This window comes from Gossypium raimondii, chromosome 2, assembly GCF_025698545.1.
Source record: "Gossypium raimondii isolate GPD5lz chromosome 2, ASM2569854v1, whole genome shotgun sequence".
Lineage (NCBI taxonomy): Eukaryota > Viridiplantae > Streptophyta > Magnoliopsida > Malvales > Malvaceae > Gossypium > Gossypium raimondii.
In genome coordinates, this window is record NC_068566.1 from 32,764,418 (window position 1) to 32,786,279 (window position 21,862).

Genomic DNA, 21,862 nt, shown 5'->3' on the forward strand with positions numbered 1-21,862 from the left:
GTAGGAGTGTTATTGTTTTTGTAGTAAAAGGGTGGATATGGTTGGGGATATGAGAAGGAAGTGACCGTTGGATTTGGAAAATAGACGGTGGAGATTGGGATATGGATATTAAGAGATAGATTTCGAGTTTTGTGCTGAAATTGCAGTTGAGAGTTGAGATTCGATGTATTCTATGGTTAGCTTTGCGCCACGTCATGCACTCATTTTCTGGTAAATACGTCCGTTACCTTCCGCATGCACCTCTAAAATGAAATAACACAAGATTTTTTTGGTAGGAATTGTACGGCCGAAATAAAGGTTCAAGGGAAGGGAAGACTTGAGCACATGGCATTTATCACTCTTTTGTTTCATAAAATCAATATCTTTTCAGTAGGATTTAAAGTTTTATGGTTTTCAATTAAAATTTTTTAAAAAAATTATTCAATTTATAATCTAATTTATTTAAAACTACTTTTCGAATCGGTATCTTAATCGATTCTCGATCCAATCGATATTTGATTAAAATTTTAAAACACAAATATAATAATTATAACATTTATATTTTACCTATAAGTCAGTTAATTTTTAATGTCCTGTTATCATTTTATTAATCCACAATACATAGATGATGTATTATATATTGTCAATGTGAATCTATTTATTTTACATTTTTTATACATCATAATATATTAATTTTTAAAATTTAATATAATTTTATATTGTTTTTAAAATTATTAAATCCTGATTTGGGGGAATTAGGGATATATGTCAAACTTAAAACAAAAGTAGGGATTTAGGTCATTTTAATAAAAAAAAATAGGGAAATAAGTCGATTTTCAAAAGAGAAGGCAAAAATGTAACCTGTATGACACATTTTCAGGTGACGTGGCATGAGGACAGGGCAAAACGCGTCCTATAAGATGCACTTTCACCAGTATATGAAAGCCCTTAAAAGGTAGTAAATAATATTTATTTATAAGGAGAAATAGAAGAATCCTAGTGGAATAAGAATAACACAAACAATATTTATTTAATAGAAAATACTCTCCTAGTCTATCAAGGAGAGAGGGGTCGGCACACCCTAGATAACAACACTAGGGTTGCTGCCCCTCTCATATAATATGAGAGGTTTTGGGTCTCTCCTGTATTGGGTTAAATTATATGTGCTTCCTAAACTTTTGACCAAATACTTTATAATTTAATCCAACCCAATATTTGTTTTTTTATTTCACAAAATAAATATTATTTTATTTAATTAATTTAATTAATCAAATTAACTAAATTAGTTTCCCAAATAATTTTCTCAACTTAATTCTAATCTGTTAAGGTCATGACGACTAACCATGACGGTTTTATTGTAAAAAATCTATGAGGAAATATATTTAATTTTCATACTTAATGCATGCATTCATAAGGACTAATTAATTTAATTCTATTTTCAAAATTCAATTATTTAATTATAAATAATTAAATAATAATTTAAAATCTTAAATTAATTCTCAAGTCGTTCTACACTTAGTGAGAAAACGCATTCATTTGTGAATATGACCAATTTATCTAAATTCATCATTTCCAGTAATTTATATTCATTTGGTTCTACATGCAATTTATTTATGCTTTCAACGAGCTAGCGAGAGGACTAATTGAACATATATAATTAGGGTTCAAATAATTTATAATTAAATTCCAACTTTTTGCCTATTAATTATAAACTAATACAAGTTGTCTTTTCGCATTATGATCCAACCATGTAATATCGCTTAGTATTGATTAAACATTAGATAAGCATTGAGCCAATATTTGCTTCTATTTTGCTTTGCATGCAAAAATATTGAGAACAATATACAAAGACTATTGTTGACACCATTTTTTGGATGAAAAACGGAGTCGACTTGGGTTTTAAAAAAATGAAAATGGGAGTCGCCACCAATCCCTTTTTTATGAGGTGTGATTGGATTACCTCGAAAAGTAGTTGTTTTTAATAAACAGTTTGATTTTATTAAAACAACAAGTTTGGTCCACGAAATTCAGAAAGACGGGTTCGGGAGTCGGTTACGCACGAGGAAGGATTGGCACCCTCGATACGCCCAAAATTGGTACCTAGTTGATTACTTAATGTCTTAATGTCAAAAATTGAAAACTTTGAAGAATTTTAAAAAAATACGATCCCTATATTAAAATGTTGAAAACTTGAGAAAAGAGGGTATTTTTCACGTTATTCGAGAAAGAGAATCATATCCAGTAAGTTAGGACACAATGTCTCGAATTCCCGCTACGCGAATAAATAAATAAAAAGCTTATTTAAAAGATATTTGGCTATCTCGAATTTAAAAACGGATCACGACCAGTAAGTTAGGACATGATCTTTTTTATTCCCGAGATCATTTAAAACTTAAATTTAAAAAGATTTGTGCATTTAGATTTATCGTAAAAATCGAAACTCAGTAAGTTAGGATACGATCCTCTCGAATCTAAACACGAGATGCTATTTATTATTTCTTAAAAAAATCCACATCTCGGAAAAACAACGCGTCATATCCAATGCGTTAGGATACCACATATTGAATTCCCGATAATGAGCTTTTTATTATTTTTAAAATAGTAATATCGACTATTTAGATTCAACGAAGAAAATCGGAACCCAATACATTAGGGCTCGATTCTCTCGAAGATCCCAAATACCGAGTATTACTTATATATATTTTTTTAAATTTTCCGTTTTTTAATAAATCCGAGTAAAGTGGATGCAAAGTAATGATAATGATGATGTAAGTAGAATAACATGATCAAAATATAAATAAATAATAAGACTAATATATAAAAAACGATCAAGCAAACACTATAACAAATAATAAATAAAAAACTAGAGCATAATAATAATAGACATGTAAATAAATAAATAAAATGAGTAAAATTATAAAATAAAAAAGATATATATATGTACGTATGTTAGAATTATAAAGTATATAAAAAATATGTATGTATGTATGTATGTATATAAGCTAAAAAATGTTTATAAAGAGATATGTATATATATATATATATATATATATAATAAGATAGATGGATATATATAATAAGATATAAAGATATATAAATAAATATAATAGTAATAACAATAGGATAAATATATTCGAAATTTAAATAGGCAAATATAAAATAAAATATAACAATAATATTAAACTAATGGTATAATAATAGTAATATATATATATATATATATATATAAGAATAAATATCATAACTGAATAATAATAATAATAATAACGAAATGGACCAAATTGGGATAAAATAAAATTTAAGGGCACTCAAACAGTAATAATGCGCAAATAAGGACCAAAATGGAAAGGCGTGAAAGGGCGAAGGACCTAATGGGATATAAACCCAATTTCAGGCCACGCGTCCCCTCCCCAGGGGTCCAACGAATTGAGGACCAAATTAAAAACCGAGACAAATCTTAGTTCTTTTTGCTTTTTATTTATTTATTTTTTGATCTGGTCTCTATTACAAAAGGAAGAATCCAAAAGAAAGAAAAGAGAGCCCCCCCTTTTACAGATTCAAAGTCGGTCCCCCTTTTTTTTAAAACCCCCCCAGAAGAAGAAAATACAAGAAATTGCTCGGGTCTTTATAGCCAAATACCAAAATCTTTTTTTGTTCTCTTCTCTGTTGTTTTCTTCTGTTCTTTTGCTTGCGTGTTTGGTTTTCATTTTGCAGGTACAGTCGATGGCGACATGACGTGACGGAGGCGTGTGAGGCGCGGTGGCAGGTGGGCATAGCAGGGTAGGGCGGCGACAGAGGCTAGAAGAGACCTGAAGGCCCTAGGTACGGCGCCTAGGTTTTTTTTTCTTTCTTTTCTTTGCTGAAAATGGTTTAGGTTTGGGCCATTTTGGGCTGTTAGGTTTTTTATTATTGGGCCATTTTGGGTCTGTTGTTTTTGGGTTTGATTTAGCTTGTTAGGCTGGACTTTATGGACTGTAATTTGGACTCTTATTTTGAGTTTAATTGGGCCGTTGTTGTTTTTTTGGGTTAATGGGCCCCGGGCAAATTTGGGCTTGCACAACTATTAATGTAATTAATGAATATTTTTATTAAATCGATTTGTTCGAAAAATACAAATATACATGGATGAAAATACTACACTTACGGCATCAGATCCAACACAACCATCAATGCTAAAAAAAAGCCTTTACTTTCATATCTTCTTTTCCCAACAAAGGGATAGAGTCAATGTAGAAATTATTATCATCGTAAAGGAAAGGGCCTTTAAAAGGCTTCAATCGTAACCCTATTACCAAAACCCAATGGGATCCATCAATCAGTAATTGTTTAGTGGCAACAATACCTTCGAGAGCATCCATATAAACTGGTTTCGCCAAGTTAAAATAGTTTAGATTACAAAACCTCATTCCTCCATACTTTTTGGGCACACAAAGATTATCTCACGAGGCCTAGTGAATCTTTCTATGATGACCATCACTCGAACCCCACCAAAAGCAGTTCATCATTTTTTGGAGAGCGTCATAAATATTGAATGGAAGGAAAAATACACTCATACAATATACTAGAAGTGCTTGCACCATTGTTTTTTTCAAAAAACTATCATTAGGAAACAACAAACGCGAAACAGATGGCCCATCATGACAAACAAAAATGTCGTGCAGTTGTCCACTTTCCTTCGCCTACCGTAACAAAAAACTAAGACCTGTGTAAAAAAATAAATACAGGCATAGGGGTCCCCTTGTCGAAGGCCACGTTTAGGAACAATCACCCCTACCTAATAGCATCTAGTTTACCCACTTCACATCAAACCCCATTTTCACCAATACAAATCGGAGATAGCCCCAATCAACTTGGTCATATGCGTTACTAATGTCTAATTTAAAAACCAATTCCCATTTCTTACCCCGACCCTTATGCCTTATATGGTGAATAGTTCCAAATGCATCCAAGATATTATCAGTAATTAGCCGTTTTGGGACAAACACAAATTGAGAAGGCGAAATGATGTGTGGCAAGTACCACTTTAACTGATTAGCCATGACCTTCGAAATAATTTTGTAGAGGACATTGCAAAGAGAAATTGGACACAAATCCTTCATACAGCTCGGGTTATTTAACTTCGACACAAACAATAAGAGCCTCATTCAAAGAAGAAACTCAGTTATTTAGCCAAGTATCACATTGATAAAAGATGTCCTCCCCTACAACTGACTAACATCGCTGGTAAAAGGCCGGATTCATACGATTAGGGCTTAATGTTTTCTATGGTTGCATCGAAGAAACGACATTATAAAATACAGTTATTTGGGAATAAGCCAAAAGCGCCTCATTAGTAGCATATGTAATAATAGGTTAGAGACCTGAAAAAGCATCAAACGACAACTCATTTTTATTGGAAAATAAATCCTCAAAATACTAAAAAACAATCTCACACATAGCCGACTCATTACTACACTGTCGGCCTTGCACATCTGTAAGCACCAAGATATGATTATTTCGTCTCTACTTCGACGTTTAGGCATGGAAAAACTTAGAGTTAGTCTCCACATGGTGTAACCAAAACACCTTCGACCTCTAATTTTAGTACACGACCTCTTGTATGAGTAAAACATTCAAGTCAGACTAAGTATCCGCCATCCAGTAAAGAACGATCTAAATCAGGCTGCCTCCTTAACGACTCCACCTTATCCTTTGCTTTCTTTATTCGGTCAGCATAGTTTGACCCCAATACCCGCTACCACGTCATCAATCTATAAGCACAACCGACCAACTAATAAAGAAAACACAAGGAACCTATACTCGACCAGTTTTCTTTAATAACATCCATAAATACCTCCACCATAAGCCACTAATTCTCATACCGAAATTGTCATTTCTTGCATTGGGGAATCGACAAGGAGACTAGTAGCTTAATAAAGTAATGATCCAATGAACCACAGACCTAATTGTACAAATTGTAGTACGGGAATAGTTGGGCCTACTCAGTATTAACAAATGCGCGATCAAACCTCTCCAACAAGCATGACCTCGTGCCTCGACCCTTTTCCTATTTGTAGTTATAACTGATCAATGGGACTTCAAGGAGGTTATAAATCGAAATACTGCACAGAAGCTCTCCAACCATGCAAAAGGGTAATCAATGCCTCCCCATTTATCATCAATTGAGAGAAAATTGTTGAAATCCTCTATACATACTCATGGCAAATTATGTAAAGAAGCCCAAGCTCACAGCAAATCCAAACTAGCTCCATAAAACCACGTAAGCCTCCATTTTACAGAACTGACAACCTTAATAAGTAAGTCAATATGGTTATTGGAGTAACCCCATACAGAAACTTGAGCCTGAAAATTCCATAAAAATGCCAACCCATCACATCTACCAATCTGATCAATAGAAAAACTAGTGTCAAACTGAAGAGCCACATGCAATTCTTCCAATTTATTAGAATGAATCAGTGTTTCAACTAAAAAGACAAAATCAGGCTCATTGGACTTGACAAGCTTTTCAAGACCTATACTGAAATTGTTGGCTTGAATTTTTAATTAAATTTATAGTTTTTTTTTTGTAAAATGGATGTTTATATAACTCTCATAACCCTTAAGAATTCATTTTTTATAATTCTTTTAACCCCTAAAAATTTATAAGGTACCTTAATTATCTTTATTATAGTTTTGTAACCAATGGTGATTGAGGCCTTATAAATAGAAGGCATGTATAAACTTTTTGGTACCCCAAGTGAAAGTTGAATTATTCTTTTTTTTGGGTAAATAAATAAGAGTTTAGCCATGGGATAAAAGTATAACAATATTATTCTCCATCAACCATTGTACGCTAGCACATTGGACATCTTCCACTAATAAATCTCTCACATATGTCGGTGGATCCACATGAATAATCAATTGTTCCATTCCACCTCTAGCCTCTTTGGTGATGCGACCTGCTACCTTGTTACTATCTGTAACACCCCTTACCCGTATTCCTTACCGGAACAGAGTATGAGGTATTACTAAATTTTTAAAAAATTTCGACAGCATTCCTACTTATTTTTGCTTAAACCTCCTGCAAATTTAGAACACATTCCAATATACCAACCAATTTCATTTGTATAAACACACATACAGTTTAACTATTAATAAAGACTACATTTAAAAGGGAACCATAACATATATTTACATGATGATCCCACATTACATAAATTGTCTATACATGCCATAAAATTTCGAAACACTAGTAGTAAAATGCCCCAAATGTGAAGGATAGTGTAGATGATTGTCTGACTTCGTTCCAATTTCCGAGTTGTTGGAAGTCACTATAATCAAGAGAAAAATAAAATCGAGTAAGCATATAGCTTAGTAAGTAAACACATGATAAATAAGTAATTACTCCCATAACTACACCAAAATATAAACTTATTCATGAATAACTTTATTGTTTAGGCAATTTCCAGCAAGCTGTTTTTCTGCGTCATAGTCGCTAATTTATTTTTATCTGGAGCTACAGGGCTCCAAATTGAGTTCCGTAAATTTTCCCTGAAACTAGACTCATATACAATTTCACCATAAAAATTTCAGAATTTTTGACCAAGCCAATTAGTACAGTTTATTCATTAAACCTTCCCCTGTTTCACTGCCCAACGGTTCTGACCCTTCCTCACTAAAATTCACTTAACTCTCTGTAAAAAATTTGAAAAATGGTTTCGCTTGTTTCTAATAAAAATAGACTCAATAAGGATTCCAGGGATATAAATTTCATGCCATAATTATTTTTTTTACAATTTTTGGTAATTTTCCAAAGTTAGAACAGGGGATCTCGAAATCAATCCAGCCCTGTTTCAGTAAAATTCAGATATCTCCAAAAATACAACTCTTTTGCTTATTCTATTTCTTTCATATGAGAATAGATACATTCAACTTCAATTTCATATATTATTCAGCTTCCCATTCATTTTCCACCATTTATGGTAATTTTTTCAAAGTTACCCAATTGCTGTTGTTCAACACAGTTTATAATTAAATCGTTCCTTTTGCGTTTTTGATATTTTCTCCCATCTCATACATGGGTCGATTCAGTATTCAACTCAATATTTACCCCATAAAATTTTCCACCATATGGCAATATTCACCTTCCACACTTTTTCGTTGAACACTCGGAATGTTAACCATTATTGGTGGATCCTGCACTTAGCACCACCATTGAATCGGGGAATCAGCACTTAGCAACCCCTCGGGGGAATCAGCGCATAGCAACCCCCTTTTCATTTCAAAGATATGGTGGATATCGCACTTAGCACCACCAATGAAATCGGGGAATCAGCACTTAGCAACCCCTCGGGGGAATCAGCACATAGCAACCCCCTTTTCATTTCAAAGATATGGTGGATATCGCACTTAGCACCACCAATGAAATCGGGGAATCAGCACTTAGCAACCCCTCGGGGGAATCAGCACATAGCAACCCCCTTTCACATTTCAAAGATATGGTGGATCACGCACATAGCACCACCCATGAATCGGGGAATCAGCACACAGCAACCCCTTTTATATACAACATACTAAAACTTATTCCGAGTGTTCAACCCATAAACCATATATTGCAACCCTTTATCACCTTTCCCAATTTAACAACATTTTTAGGATATTGCCAAACATTTATTTTAATTCCAAATAAATCTCAACATATATCAAATAATATCAAAACAATACATTAAGTCACGTGTTTACTTACCTCGGTGCAAAATATCGTAATTTTGCACTTTACTCCACTATCTTTTCTTTTCCCCGTTTGATATACTCTTCACGTCTTTCTTGATCTATAATAGCAAATTTAACTCGTTTAACATTCACATTTATTAAAATAATCCACCACCCAACTTTTTGAAAATTACAATTTTGCCCCCAAACTTTTGCATAATTACACTTTTGTCCCCAAGCTCGGAAATTAAACTTCATCGCTTATTCTTAAGTTTTATAACATGCTGAACATTTTTCCTTCTATGGCAACATCAAATTCCCACTCCAACACATACTTTTGAATATTAATTATTTTACCGATTATGTCTATTTACCGTTTTAAGCTTAAAATTGCTTAGCAAAAGTTGTTTAACATAATCTCTAGCTTCATATTCCACCATAAAACAGCAAAATAAACACATTTCACCTATGGGTATTTTTCCAAATATGAACCCTAACACAATTAATGGTAGAATAAGCTAAACCAAGTTCTGGGACTCCAAAATACGAAGAACATTAAAAGCGGGCTTAGAATCACTTACTATGGAGCTTGAAAGCTTAAAACCCTAAATATGGCTTCCCTTGCTGATTTCGTTCACCATGAAGAAGATGAGCATATTTTGCCATCTTTTTCCCATTTAATTCTATTTAATAACCAAATGACTAAAATGCCCCATTTAAAAAAATCTATTTCACCCATTTCTTATGTCTATTTTTGTCCATCAACTAACTAATGGTCTAATTACCACATAAAGACCTCCAATTTAAAATTTCATAACAATTAGACACCTCTAAGTTGTAGAACTCAACTTTTGCACTATTTACAATTTAGTCCTTTTGACTAAATTGAGTGCCCAAACGTCGAAATTTTCGAACGAAATTTTTACGAAAATTTTCTGTGAAATTGTAGACCATAAAAATATAATAATAACCATATTTTCCCTCGTCGGATTTGTGGTCCCGAAACCACTATTTCGACTAGGCCCAGAATCGGGCTGTTACACTATCCCTTAAAATATGTTGAAGTTTCACGTCCCATTATTTAGAACATTAGTCCTGTATTCGCCTAATTTCGCTACAATTGTTGCCTGCTGTTAACCCATTCTGTATAACGTCAATTAGCAAAGCATTATCACTCTCTAGCTCCACCTAACAGCCCTATGCTCAAGCTAGCTTTAATCCTTCAAGCATTGCCCGAGATTCAACCTAAAAGATATCAGACATACTTGTCATCATTTCAAAACCCCCCATCCATCCTCTATTCAGCCTTCTCATCACTCCACCTATAGCCGCCCTCGTGTCTAGTCATTGACATCGAACCATCCACATTCACTTTACTCATCCATAAGTTAGAAGTTGCCACCATATCTTAGTCATAGACTTACATGCCCAATGTTCAGTTGCTTTTTTGATATACAAAGGCCTCTCCAAGCTTCGACCAATGCTATAAATGTTTGAAAAAATCCAGTTTGAAAACAATTTTATTGCATAGTGAAAAATTAAAATTTTGAAAACTGACCTGGTTTGTGATGTTTATAGCAATAAATCCTAATCGAATTCATACATGTGTTTTCAACTTAACGGATGTTTGTTGTTTTTGGCTTTTAACTAAACGATTTTCTCCTCAATTCTCATACCACAGACTGCTTTAAGTGTGGGCTCGAACCAATTTAATCGAAACACAGAATTAGAAAAAAATTTCTTTATTTTATTTGGGGTGAAAACAAAAATTCTCTCTTCTTAATAGAAACCAATAGAATTTTTATTCTAGGAAAATATATTAAATAGTTGAGAAAGATTCTCTCTATTTTTTGGCAAAGTAACAATCTCTCAAAGTTGTGTAAATAGCTCTACCGGTGCCATCTACTTATAGGGAGAGAAGGTAGAACCCTTGTTTAATTGTAGAGGTTTATTTCAAATAGAAAAACAACTTCCTAGTCTAGCTAGGAGAGTGTGTTTCCCTTCATATGTATTATGATGGGGATTCGGGCCTTTCATCTTATTGGGCCTAATATATGCACTTTCTGGACTTTTAACTCAACACTTTATAATTTAATCCAACCCATACATATTTTTCTATTTTTCAAAATAAACATTAAGATTATATATTAAACAATTTTCTAATCTCTATTTTACCCCTAGTAAAATTTTGACGATTTTACCTCAGTAAAATTTCGAGAAAATATGTTTACTATTTCACAAATCAACATGTTCACAGTGAACGAATGATTTATTTTCATTTTTAGACTTCAAAACAGCTCAAAAAGTTCCATGAAAGTGAATATACACTCTACAATCCCTTGTGAAAGCATCAAAGCTAACCATTGAAGTTTCATGCCCCCTACATCACTATGTCACAAACACAAAGTGAATCTTGAAGCGGTTCTTGCTCGATGTAATGTTGCTGAAGGATGCCCGAGTCCCTTAACCAATCATCGTTCCAAAAATTAACCAGCCTACCATCACACATTGACCAAATGGTGCCCTTTCTAACCTAATTCCAAATATTAGCTATGGAACTCCAAGTATAAGAATAGTTGCTGCAATAGATGGAAATTGATAATGGTCCATGAACTTTATATTTATTCCTCAAGATCTGAACCCACAAATCCTCTGTGTTAGTGACAAGTTTATAGCCCAACTTCAAAAGGAAAAGTTTGTTCTAGTCTTGCAGTCACCGAATGCCTAAACCCCCATTCATCCAAGGCTTAAAATAATCCTCTCAACTCACAAGTGATGTTTTCTTTCTGGATTGTGTAGACCCCCATAAGAATATATGAGCCACATTCTCAATTCTATTATAGATCAAAATAGGAATTTGGGTCGTTTTCATAAAGTAAATTGGAATAGCAAGTAACACGGACTTAACCAAAGTGAGACAACCCCCAAGTTGTAGCTTTCTTGTCTCCCACCCATTAAGTTGAGCATGAAATTTGTCCAAAATAAACTAAAACATACCTATACCAACTCAATTATGGAAAAATAGAACACCCAGATATTTCCTAGGTCACTCACTATGGTAAAACCAATTTTGTCACATAGATTAAACATTTCCCCTTTTGAGATGTTACTTGAGAAGAACACCTGAGTCTTTTATCGATTAACACAGTGTCTAGAAAAATGATAGAAAGTATTAAGGACATGTTGAAGGTAATATACGCTCTTTCTGTTAGCTCTAAAGAAAATGATAAGGTCATCGACGAAGAAAAAATAGGAGACGTTTGGACCCCTGTAAGAGAAAATTAAAGGTTCCTAAGCGCCCTCCTCAATGGAAACTTCAATCAAGTGACCTAGACATTCCATTCCCAGGACAAAAGATAGGGGGAGAAGGGATCTCCCTGTCTTACACCTTTGGTCGGGATAAAGTTTTCAGAAAGTGAACCATTCCATAGGAGTTGCATGGAAGATGAAGAAACACAACTCATTATTGTACGAATAAGAGCTTCATGTAAGCCCGTCTTATGTAGAGTATCCTTTAAAAAATCCTATCGAACCCGGTCATACGCCTTCTTTAAATCCACATTTCCTGTCATCCACCCCTTTTTACTCTTCGTGTGTTTCATTGTATGAATTGCCTCCTCAGAAATTATAATATTGTTAGAAATGTTATGCGGCGGTATGAAGCTAGATTGATTTTGTTTCACCAGTGCTTGCATCACTTGCCGAAGACGAATGTCAATTATTTTCGTGATTACCTTGTATAAAAAAACACACAAACTAATTGGTCTGTATTGTTTAATGGACTCCGCGCCAAAAATCTTTGAAATAAGAACCATGAGTGTTCTATTAATGCTAGGATCCAATTGTTTTCCTATAAAAACATCCCTGACCATCTCAAAAGGCTACTCCTCACTATATCCCAATTAGCCTGAAATTTTTTTACATAGAAACCATCGATTCTAAGTGCCTTTAAAGGCACCATGGTGAAAACTGATTGCCTAATCTCTTCCATCATGACATTCAGATTGAGAATTTGAAATAGGTAATTGGGATATTTAGAAATCGTCCCTTGATAGGAAAATCCCCAACTGTGTATTGCTCTACAGAATACAACTTTGTAAAATAATCAACAACATGATTCTTTAAAGTTTTCTCATCATAATACCATCAAATGTTATCAATCCTATTCTATTTTTGTTGTTTCAAAGTCCGATTGTGAAAAAAGTTTATATTCCTATCGTTGTTCAAAAGCTATTCACTTTTATATTTTTGAAACCACATCTTTTCCTAACTTAGAATTTTCTTAATTTGAAGCCAACCTGCGGTTTCCTCATATTTGATTCTTACCATATTTTTCCATTTCAACGCTTATTGTATCCTTTCTAATTCCCACATAGCTCAATGTCTCCAATCAAAAATGTTTCCAAACACTATTTTATTCCATTATTGGACTGACTGGGTAAAGTTCTCCAAATTTCCAACAACCTCATCATCCATTTTCCAATCTTTTTTTACTACATCTTTGAACTCATGATGCATCAACCAGCTAGTAAGGAAGAGGAATGGTCTATCTTCTCTCTCATCTCTTACCTTGTTAGTTGGAACAAGACGGTGATCAAATTTTAGTTTAGGTAGATGTTGTTGATTATTTAGTGGGAAAGATTGACATAGATCATTACAAAGACCTCAATCAAGCCTCTGAAATAGGTTCTTTCTGCTTTAAATGAAACACGACCCTTGAAACCCCATATAATGAAAACCATACTGGAAAACAAATGAATTGAACCGATTGCAACCCACTCTGTGGGACTCAGAACCTCTTTTCTATTCATTGCTTTTCAAAATCGCATTGTAGTCCCTCACCACTAGTCAGGGCTCCTGACCGCTGTCACGCGTGTGCATAAAAACAAAATATTTTGGGAAAAAACTATTTTAAGTAGCTGTTTTAACTGCAAGCGTACATTTTCAGTTGTAATATTTATAGTTCCAATGGAACACAAAGTATTCTAAGGGGTTGAACCCAAGGGAGAAGGCGATTGAGCAATTCTTAGCTACGAGCATGCAAAAAAGGAGTTTAGATAACTAAATGCTAAAAGCTATATTACGACAAACCATAAAGTGATGAGTGATTTATCTAACTTATCTATTAACTACCTAAATAACTAAATCGTAAAGAGTTCCAAGTTATGAAAATCACAATAAACTAACAAACGATGGTTAGTTGACTTTGATGTGGTTCACTAATCATTTAATTAAGGTTCTAAATTGCTTAAACTCCTAAAGTGGTTTTGTTTTACCTCTTAGTCTCAACTTTACCAAGTTAGATAAATTAGTCCGGTTTATATCTTGATCTTGCCGGCTAACCCGAGAGTAAAAAATTGGTGCTCAACAGGATTACCTCTCGGTCTGAGTTGCCTACATATTTCCTTAGGGGTGTCAATCCTAAGTTTTTATATCTATTCAATTTAGTCCAATTTGTCGCAAGTTAGTCCCTTAACAAAAAATTAGCTTACCTACATCTCCATCAACCAAGCCCCTGAGGAGGTTAGTTACTCATGTTGAAAACTAAGCTAACAAACATAAAAAAAAAAGAAACATGACAGCCATAAAAGAAAAGCTCAAGAAAAATAAGAAAGTTGGTATTTTTAAGCTATAAAACTTGAAGGAAAAGTAAATATGTGCATTCAATAGAAAAATGAAGACTAAGAATTATAAAAGGTAGAGTCTTTAACAGGTTAAACTAAAAGAAACTGAAATACATTAAGCTTAAATACATTAGGGCCCTTAATGATGCAATTGGCCAATTTGGGTCATAAAAATGAGTAAAATGAGACATTTACACTTATTCAATTGAAAACCTAAAAACTACGAAAAAAACATGAAATTACCTGAAAATAAGTTCCTTAAGTATAACGGGGAAGCCTAATTTGGCATATCAAATTATGGTAGATTAGCTCATCAACCTTATTGACAATCTGACCAAAAATATCCCATAATTGAGTCTTTGTACCTTGCTGTGGACTCGCATAAATAGAATAATAGAAAAATAAAATGTGGCTTCGTAATATCTAAACACGTATATGTATGAACTGATGATGAGCTTTTATTACCTAAACACCTACACTATAGTTCTAAAAAATACAAATACCACCTGCAAAACCTGATGCTTCAACTCGTAACGAGTTGTCAAACCCCAACTTTGACAATTCCAAAACATTAAATTAAAATAAGATACCATCATCACGAAATAGGAAGTCGTGAAAGTGTTACCAAAACCCTCATGTAGAGTCGACATCCACAATAGTTTCATCCTCTTCTTCGATCTCCTTTCCTAAGACGTCGACCATAGCGATGTCATCCCCAACCTCGTTACTTAGCCCTTGTAAAATATCGTCTATAACCAGAGCAATCGGAAGAGATAATGAATCACCACCCGTGAAGCTCGCCGGTTCCTACCTTATATTTTCGCCCACTTTTCCACCAATCTCTTCACGCGGCCGCTGATTTCCCTTACCCCCCATACTTTGTTTTGATATGGAAATACTATGACAGTTGTGTTCTCCACTACTAGTCCAAACCCTTGCTTTAGCCATAAATCTAGTTGCCAAATTTTCTTTCCATTCAACACTGGGCTAAAAGCTTGAACGTGAATGGCCTCCAAATCTTTATCCGATACTATCGGGCCCATTCTCGATCCATCATCAAATGGATTATTTTTTGGATCTGAGGAGGAGGCCCTAACCTTTTTTGAAGGTTTGAGAGTATTCAAGTTGGACTTCGGCCCGTTCGCAGTTACATCCCTTTTCCCTTTAGCCTTAGAAGTTCATTTATTTTTTCTCCTTGTTTTATTTGGAGCCTCCACTATTCTAGCATTTTTAACTGGTTCATTAATTCCCAAATATACTTTCCCTAAAATCCTGCTCCCATTATTTCCATTAAGGTCGTTCGATTGCTTCCAAAATTCACCTCCGTAATTACCATTCAACACACCAAACCTAGAGCCGCCAATTACACCACCATCCGTGATGCTGTTTCGGCCCCTCGTTGATCGAGATTTCCTTCTTTGTTTGCATTCAACAAGCATCCAAGGTTCAAACTCTTCTTTTTCTACTCGTCTTTGCATTCTCAAACCTCGATTCAATTGTTGATTCACCTCTACCTTTGATGTACTCCTTGACCTGTCTTGTGCGGACAGTTCTCTCGATTATGACCAAATCTCCCACACTTAAATCACACCATAGTAGGGACTCATACTCTACACGTTGAATTTTTCCATCAATTTTTACTTTTGAAACCAATGGTTTCTCCAAATCCATATAAACCACCAGCCATACGAATTTCCCTCTAACGTTGTTATCTATGTTTCGGTCTATCTTTGCCACTGAACCAACAACACTACCAATAAACCTTAAGAGGCTTTTGGTATACATGCCTTCTGGCAATCCTAGTAACCTAATCCAGGCCATAAAATTTTGTGGTTGGACTTGATCAGTCGAGAAAGCTGGTGTCCACCGCCACACGGTGAGATAATGACCAAAAATCGTCCAAGGTCCTTTGAATAGAGCATCCAAATATTCATTATCTTCTTGAAACTTGACAGAGAAATAGTCATTCTATAGATTAATAATTTGTAAAGGTTCTTTTGTCTTCCAAATTGCTTGTAGTTTGTTGGACATAGTCAAATATGATATCCTCCTCTCAAGCAATTTCACAATCACAGTCCATGCCATTCGTTTAGAAATGAACTAACGCACTCGATTCGAAAAGGTAATAGTTAGAATACCATCAACGATCATTTTCCTAGCGTCCTTGACTACCAATTCAAAATCTTCTTCCTTTTGTGATTCTGTCGTGTCTATCGAATTACCCATTAGTTTATCTTTCCATGAAATTGTTGTAGCACACTTTCATCCCCTTATTGTCCACTATGGGATTATTCAAGTCAGGGGGTTCCTCCGGTCTTCGTTGAAATTTTTTGATTGATCTTCCCACGTTGCCGCCGAAAGAGAGAGCTTTTCCAATTGCAGATTCCATCAAATTTAAATCATTCTTTTATTTTTCTATTATTTATTTCTTGTTATAATTCTGTTAGTTCATAATAAATTTCTCTTATAGTTATCATTAAAATAAATTATTTTGGCATAATATTAAGATCCAAATATAGAAATCAAATAATAATACTTTTTGTTACATTCTAAATTGAGAAAGGGTATTACATTAACAAAACTTTTATAATAAGAGCTTAACCATGCTCCTAATAATAATATGAGTAAATTATTTTGTTAATCATTCTAATATCAAATTGTTTCTATTTTAGTCATTCAAAAACATTAAATTTATTATCACCGCTAAATAAATTGATCAAATTTGTCACTCGTCTTTAAATTTAATAAAATGTTCTCAATTTCTTATTATTTCTTTTTCTTTAATTATTATTTTTCTTCGCCAATTCCTTTCTCTTCATGGCCTTTTACCTTTGTATAATAAAACATAAATAAATAGACCTAAATTTACTTAAATTTTCACATGTAATTGAGATAGGTGAAAGCACAAAGATCCTTGCTATGATCTTTAACTTGTTAGTCACATGTTTTACCATGCACCAAGTCTTTGATCTTTTATCTCAAAAACTTAAATTTTTGAGACAAAGAAAAAAATTATATCTGAAAATTTTGATCCTAAACTTCTTTTTACTTTTTAGCCTTTTGATTGATTCCAAAATCAAAATTTATTAAGTCACGATGAGGAATAAACAAAAGACGATTAAAGAACAAAAGAAATATAAACAAAAAATAACAAGGTCATAGAAAGAACCAAGGCAAATGAGGATACATAGCAATAAATAAACAAAAAGAAATTGAAAAATAAATCACAAATACAATAGAAGAGATGAGTTTAAGGAAAAGAGGGCAATGGTAAGATGAGAAAAGAAGACGAGAGAAGATAGAAAGAAAAATAAATGGAAACAACAGCATTTCATTAAATTTAACGATGGATTAATTAAATCCAATTATTTAATTAATAAAAGTCACCAAATTAACAAATTTTAAGTGATCAAAATAGAAATAACTTAAATTTCAAGTGGCTAACGGGTAATTTATCATAATAATAATTTTGGAGGCAAATAAACTATAAAATCTATAAAAATATGACATAAGTATTCTTAGTTTTGTAAATTTAGAATTTAATCATTATATTATTATTTTAAGAATTTAGCCCTTTATTTATCATATTTTAAAATTCAGGTTCAATTATTAACACAGTTAATTTTTTTTAAAAAAAATTTAAGTTCATTAAAAAAGACTTTTTTTAGTTACATTACTAGCAAGTGAATATATATATATATATATTAATTTCAAAATGTCACTATAACACCCTTAACCCGTATCTGTCGTCGGAACAAGATTACAGAGCATTATCGAACAAACGGAACATTAAACCATTCAATTCATATATCAATGCAATACATATTCTAATTTCATTCAAATACATTCATAATGTCCCTTAATCGAACCTTTGAGGCCCTAAAAACACAATAGAAACAGTCCGGGACTAAATCAAAAACATTTAGAAAGTTTAGAAAAAAAATAGAGAAATTTACATTGTAGGGGTCACACGTCCGTGTGACCAGGCTGTGTAGCATTCGAAATAGGGACACACGGCCCTGTCCTAGCCTGTGTCTGTGCCTGTGTAACTCACTGACTTGGGTCACAAGGTCAAGCCATACGCTCGTGTGCTAGGCCGTGTGCTAAGCATTGCAACTTTCGAAAAGCAACCATTAACAACCTATAAGGGACACACGATCGTGTCGCCTAGACTTGTTCACACACGGCTAAGGCACACGCCCGTGTCTAAGGCTGTGTAGACAAGAAATATGCCAAAATCAAGCCTTATCTTTCACCCAATTTCAATAAGTATCAACACACCAAATGAACCTATGATCAATGCACCAAAACATGCAAAAATATCCATAATAAGACCATTTCAATATACCATAAGTCCATTCAACCAATATGTCATTTAGGCATCTTAATCACAACCAAGCATTCATACTTACATTTGCATCAAAATGATCATGTTTCATCCAAACAACCTTAACTAAATTCCATATCAACACATAACCTAATTTACCATATTTCAACCATGCCAAAACATATCACTTTGGCCATTTAACCCATGCATAATAAAAATACCAACCATCAAGGCATCAAATGCCAAAAACACACCAACCATATTACCATATTTACAAGTCAAACTTAACAACTAGTTCATCAAACACAAGTCCACCTATACATGCCACTATAACCTTGACCAAGACATCAAAAACTACCAATATAATTGCTGGATAGTGTGATAGATCTCCGACAAGCTTCCTACCTGACCAAGCTTCCGATAATCTGTAAAGTAAAGGGAAATAACTATGTAAGAAATGAATGCTTAGTAAGCTCGTATGAATATTAAACATAACATTTCATCATATATATGAAATTTATACGACAAATGTAAACTTTACCAATGTCACAAGATTTATCAAATTATAAAACTATCAACTCACACATACTTTCTATTCATAACATAATAATATCTTATTAGTTGTACTACATAATCATCAATCTTTCCTTAAAATGATGAATCATTCCACTTACTTACTTTCCGTTCCATTTACTTAGCATAAGTTTAATTACATTATCAATTCATGAATTAGTATGATTATTCATGACATAGGTAAATTCACCTTTAGCATAAGTAAATTTCTCACATATAGGTAAGTCATTTTATTCATCAATCCTTTTATCTTATCACATTACATTTCAATTGTGAACTTACCATTCTATTACCTTTTCTCACTCGTTTCATTGCATAACATAAGGCATAAACATAAACATCAACCATAACCACAAGCTTGATACAAGCCTAATCGTTATCATCAACACAAGTTAGTACATTTATACACAACTCTTTTGGGATCAAGTACATGATAAATCATTTCATAAGAAATTACATCTTTTCATTTGCATAGTACAAAGTATAAACACAAAAATTAACCATATGTGTTCCTGTCATCCATAATCGCAACTGGAGAGATTCATTCAATTCAAGCTTAAATATATGACAATTCCATCAAAATCAATAAACAGTTACCTTACCAAGATTTACAGTCAAATGAATTCATCTATGTTCAGATCAATATTCAATAAATAAAAAATCTTTCAAATTCATTAAACAGATTACCTTACCGAGATTTTCCATTCGAAGGACGCTTACGGATAAGAGTACATTGTCAGATCAATCGAACATTCCAGATAGAAGCTCATAAGAGCTAATCCAACTAAAACACGTCAAACAGAAGCTCATAAGAGCTGATCCAACCGAAACACACCAAACAGAAGCTCATAAGAGCTGATCCAACCGAAACACGCCAAATAGAAGCTCATAAGAGCTTATCTAACCAAAACACGCCAAATAGAAGCTCATAAGAGCTTATCTAACCAAAACACGCCGAACAAATAGTATAACATGAGAGTTTGCAACAAGTATTGAACCTCGATTTACTCGAGTAATATACATATATCTCCCTCCAATACTATCTCTACTCCAAACCCCCATAACACACCAAATCATGATTGTACTTTATCCAGCATTTAATCCAAACCGAGAATTAAATTCAATATTATATCTCAAATTACCATTAATTATCAACAATTAAAAATAAATATATAAGTTGTACCATGTTTATATACTTAAAAATTCATATTGATTTTAATTTCTAACCGTACGAGCTTACCTGGCCAAATCACAGAAATGTCGAAGTACATGAGCTTTTTGGTAATTTTTCATTCTCTTCGATTTTCTACTCGATCTTGATTTAAATTAATAATTTCATTCAATTTATTAATTTAGATAGTAAAATAATTTATTTTATGCAATTTAGTCATTTGGAAATTTTTAAAAAATTGCCCCTAATATTTTACTTTTATTCAGTTTAGTCCCTGAGCCTAAAACATGCAATTTAACCCTTTTCATTGCAAATTCCTAACAGCCGAATATTGTTAGCTTTCATTTCAGCCTATTTTTGCAACAATTTCATGCCAAGTCCTTGTATTTTTACTATTTCAACAATTTAGTCCCTAATCGATAAATTTATCAAAAATCACTAAACAAAATACTTTTAAATAAAAAATAATATCCCGAATTCATCATTTAACATAAAAAATCACTAGATTCATCAATGGCAACATTCAATATCTTTAACAGTTTCAAAATCGAAGGTACGGGCTAGCTGGACCTAGTTACAATTATCCTAAAAACATAAAAATTACAAGAAATAGGATAGATTATACTCACATGAAAAGGAATAAAGCCAAAACCGAAACCTACTCCCTAGCTATGGTGTTCGGTCGAGTGAAGAAGAAGAAATGAAGTTAAAATGATTTAATTTCACTTTAATTTGTTTTAATTTCCATTTAATGACAAAATTGCCATTGAAATAATATTATTTAATTCATTTTCAACCATTATGCCGTCCCACCATCCTAAGCATGGTTAATTTACCATATTAATCCTTCCACTTATATTCATTAAGCTATTTAATCATTCAAATCTAATAGTGATCAAATTTTACATCTCTCACGATTTTATCCTTTTTAATTAATTAACTATCGAAATGTTAAAATTTATTAACGAAACTTTAATAGCACCTTAATGACACTCTATAAATATTTATAAAAATATTTACGGCTCGGTTTATAGAAACGATGTCCTGATACCTGATTTTCTAAAACCACTCGACCTTAGGGTCTTATCACTTGAACTTAATTAATCATTCGAATAGCATAAATTATCATATCAAAATTTTTTTAAAACCATATTTGACTTGTAAATATTAAATAATAATATTTACGAACTTACTCGTTGAGTTTGTGGCCTCAAAACCACTATTGTCGACACCACAGAAAAACAGGCTGTTATAGTCACCCCAACAAATTTAACAAAAATATTTAACAGTTTTAACAATTGAACTTGAATTTTGAAATATAATAGATACGAATTTTAAAATCTGAAAAGTAAAAAACAATAACTTCCTAAAAATAAAAATATAGTGATGAAATTTTAAATTTATGAAGAATACAAGAACCTACCACATTACTTTGAAAAATTAATTTTCTTTCATATTTTCAAAAAAATGGAAAAAATATAAAAATTTGAAAAATAA

The 21,862-nt window shown here is 33.0% G+C and overlaps 1 long non-coding RNA gene across 2 annotated transcripts; it reads right to left on the reverse strand.

Annotated features, from left to right (window-relative positions):
• Window positions 1-18,678: 18,678 nt before the first annotated feature.
• Window positions 18,679-21,053, reverse strand: LOC128034706 (uncharacterized). Of its 2 annotated transcripts, none has more exons than XR_008190863.1 (3): window positions 20,995-21,053; window positions 19,887-19,978; window positions 18,679-19,046 (listed from the first exon to the last, which is right to left on the reverse strand). It is a non-coding gene; the product is annotated as an uncharacterized LOC128034706 (long non-coding RNA). The 2 variants fall into 2 exon arrangements; XR_008190864.1 differs by having other exon boundaries at window positions 19,882-19,978.
• Between the last annotated feature and the right edge of the window lie 809 nt (window positions 21,054-21,862).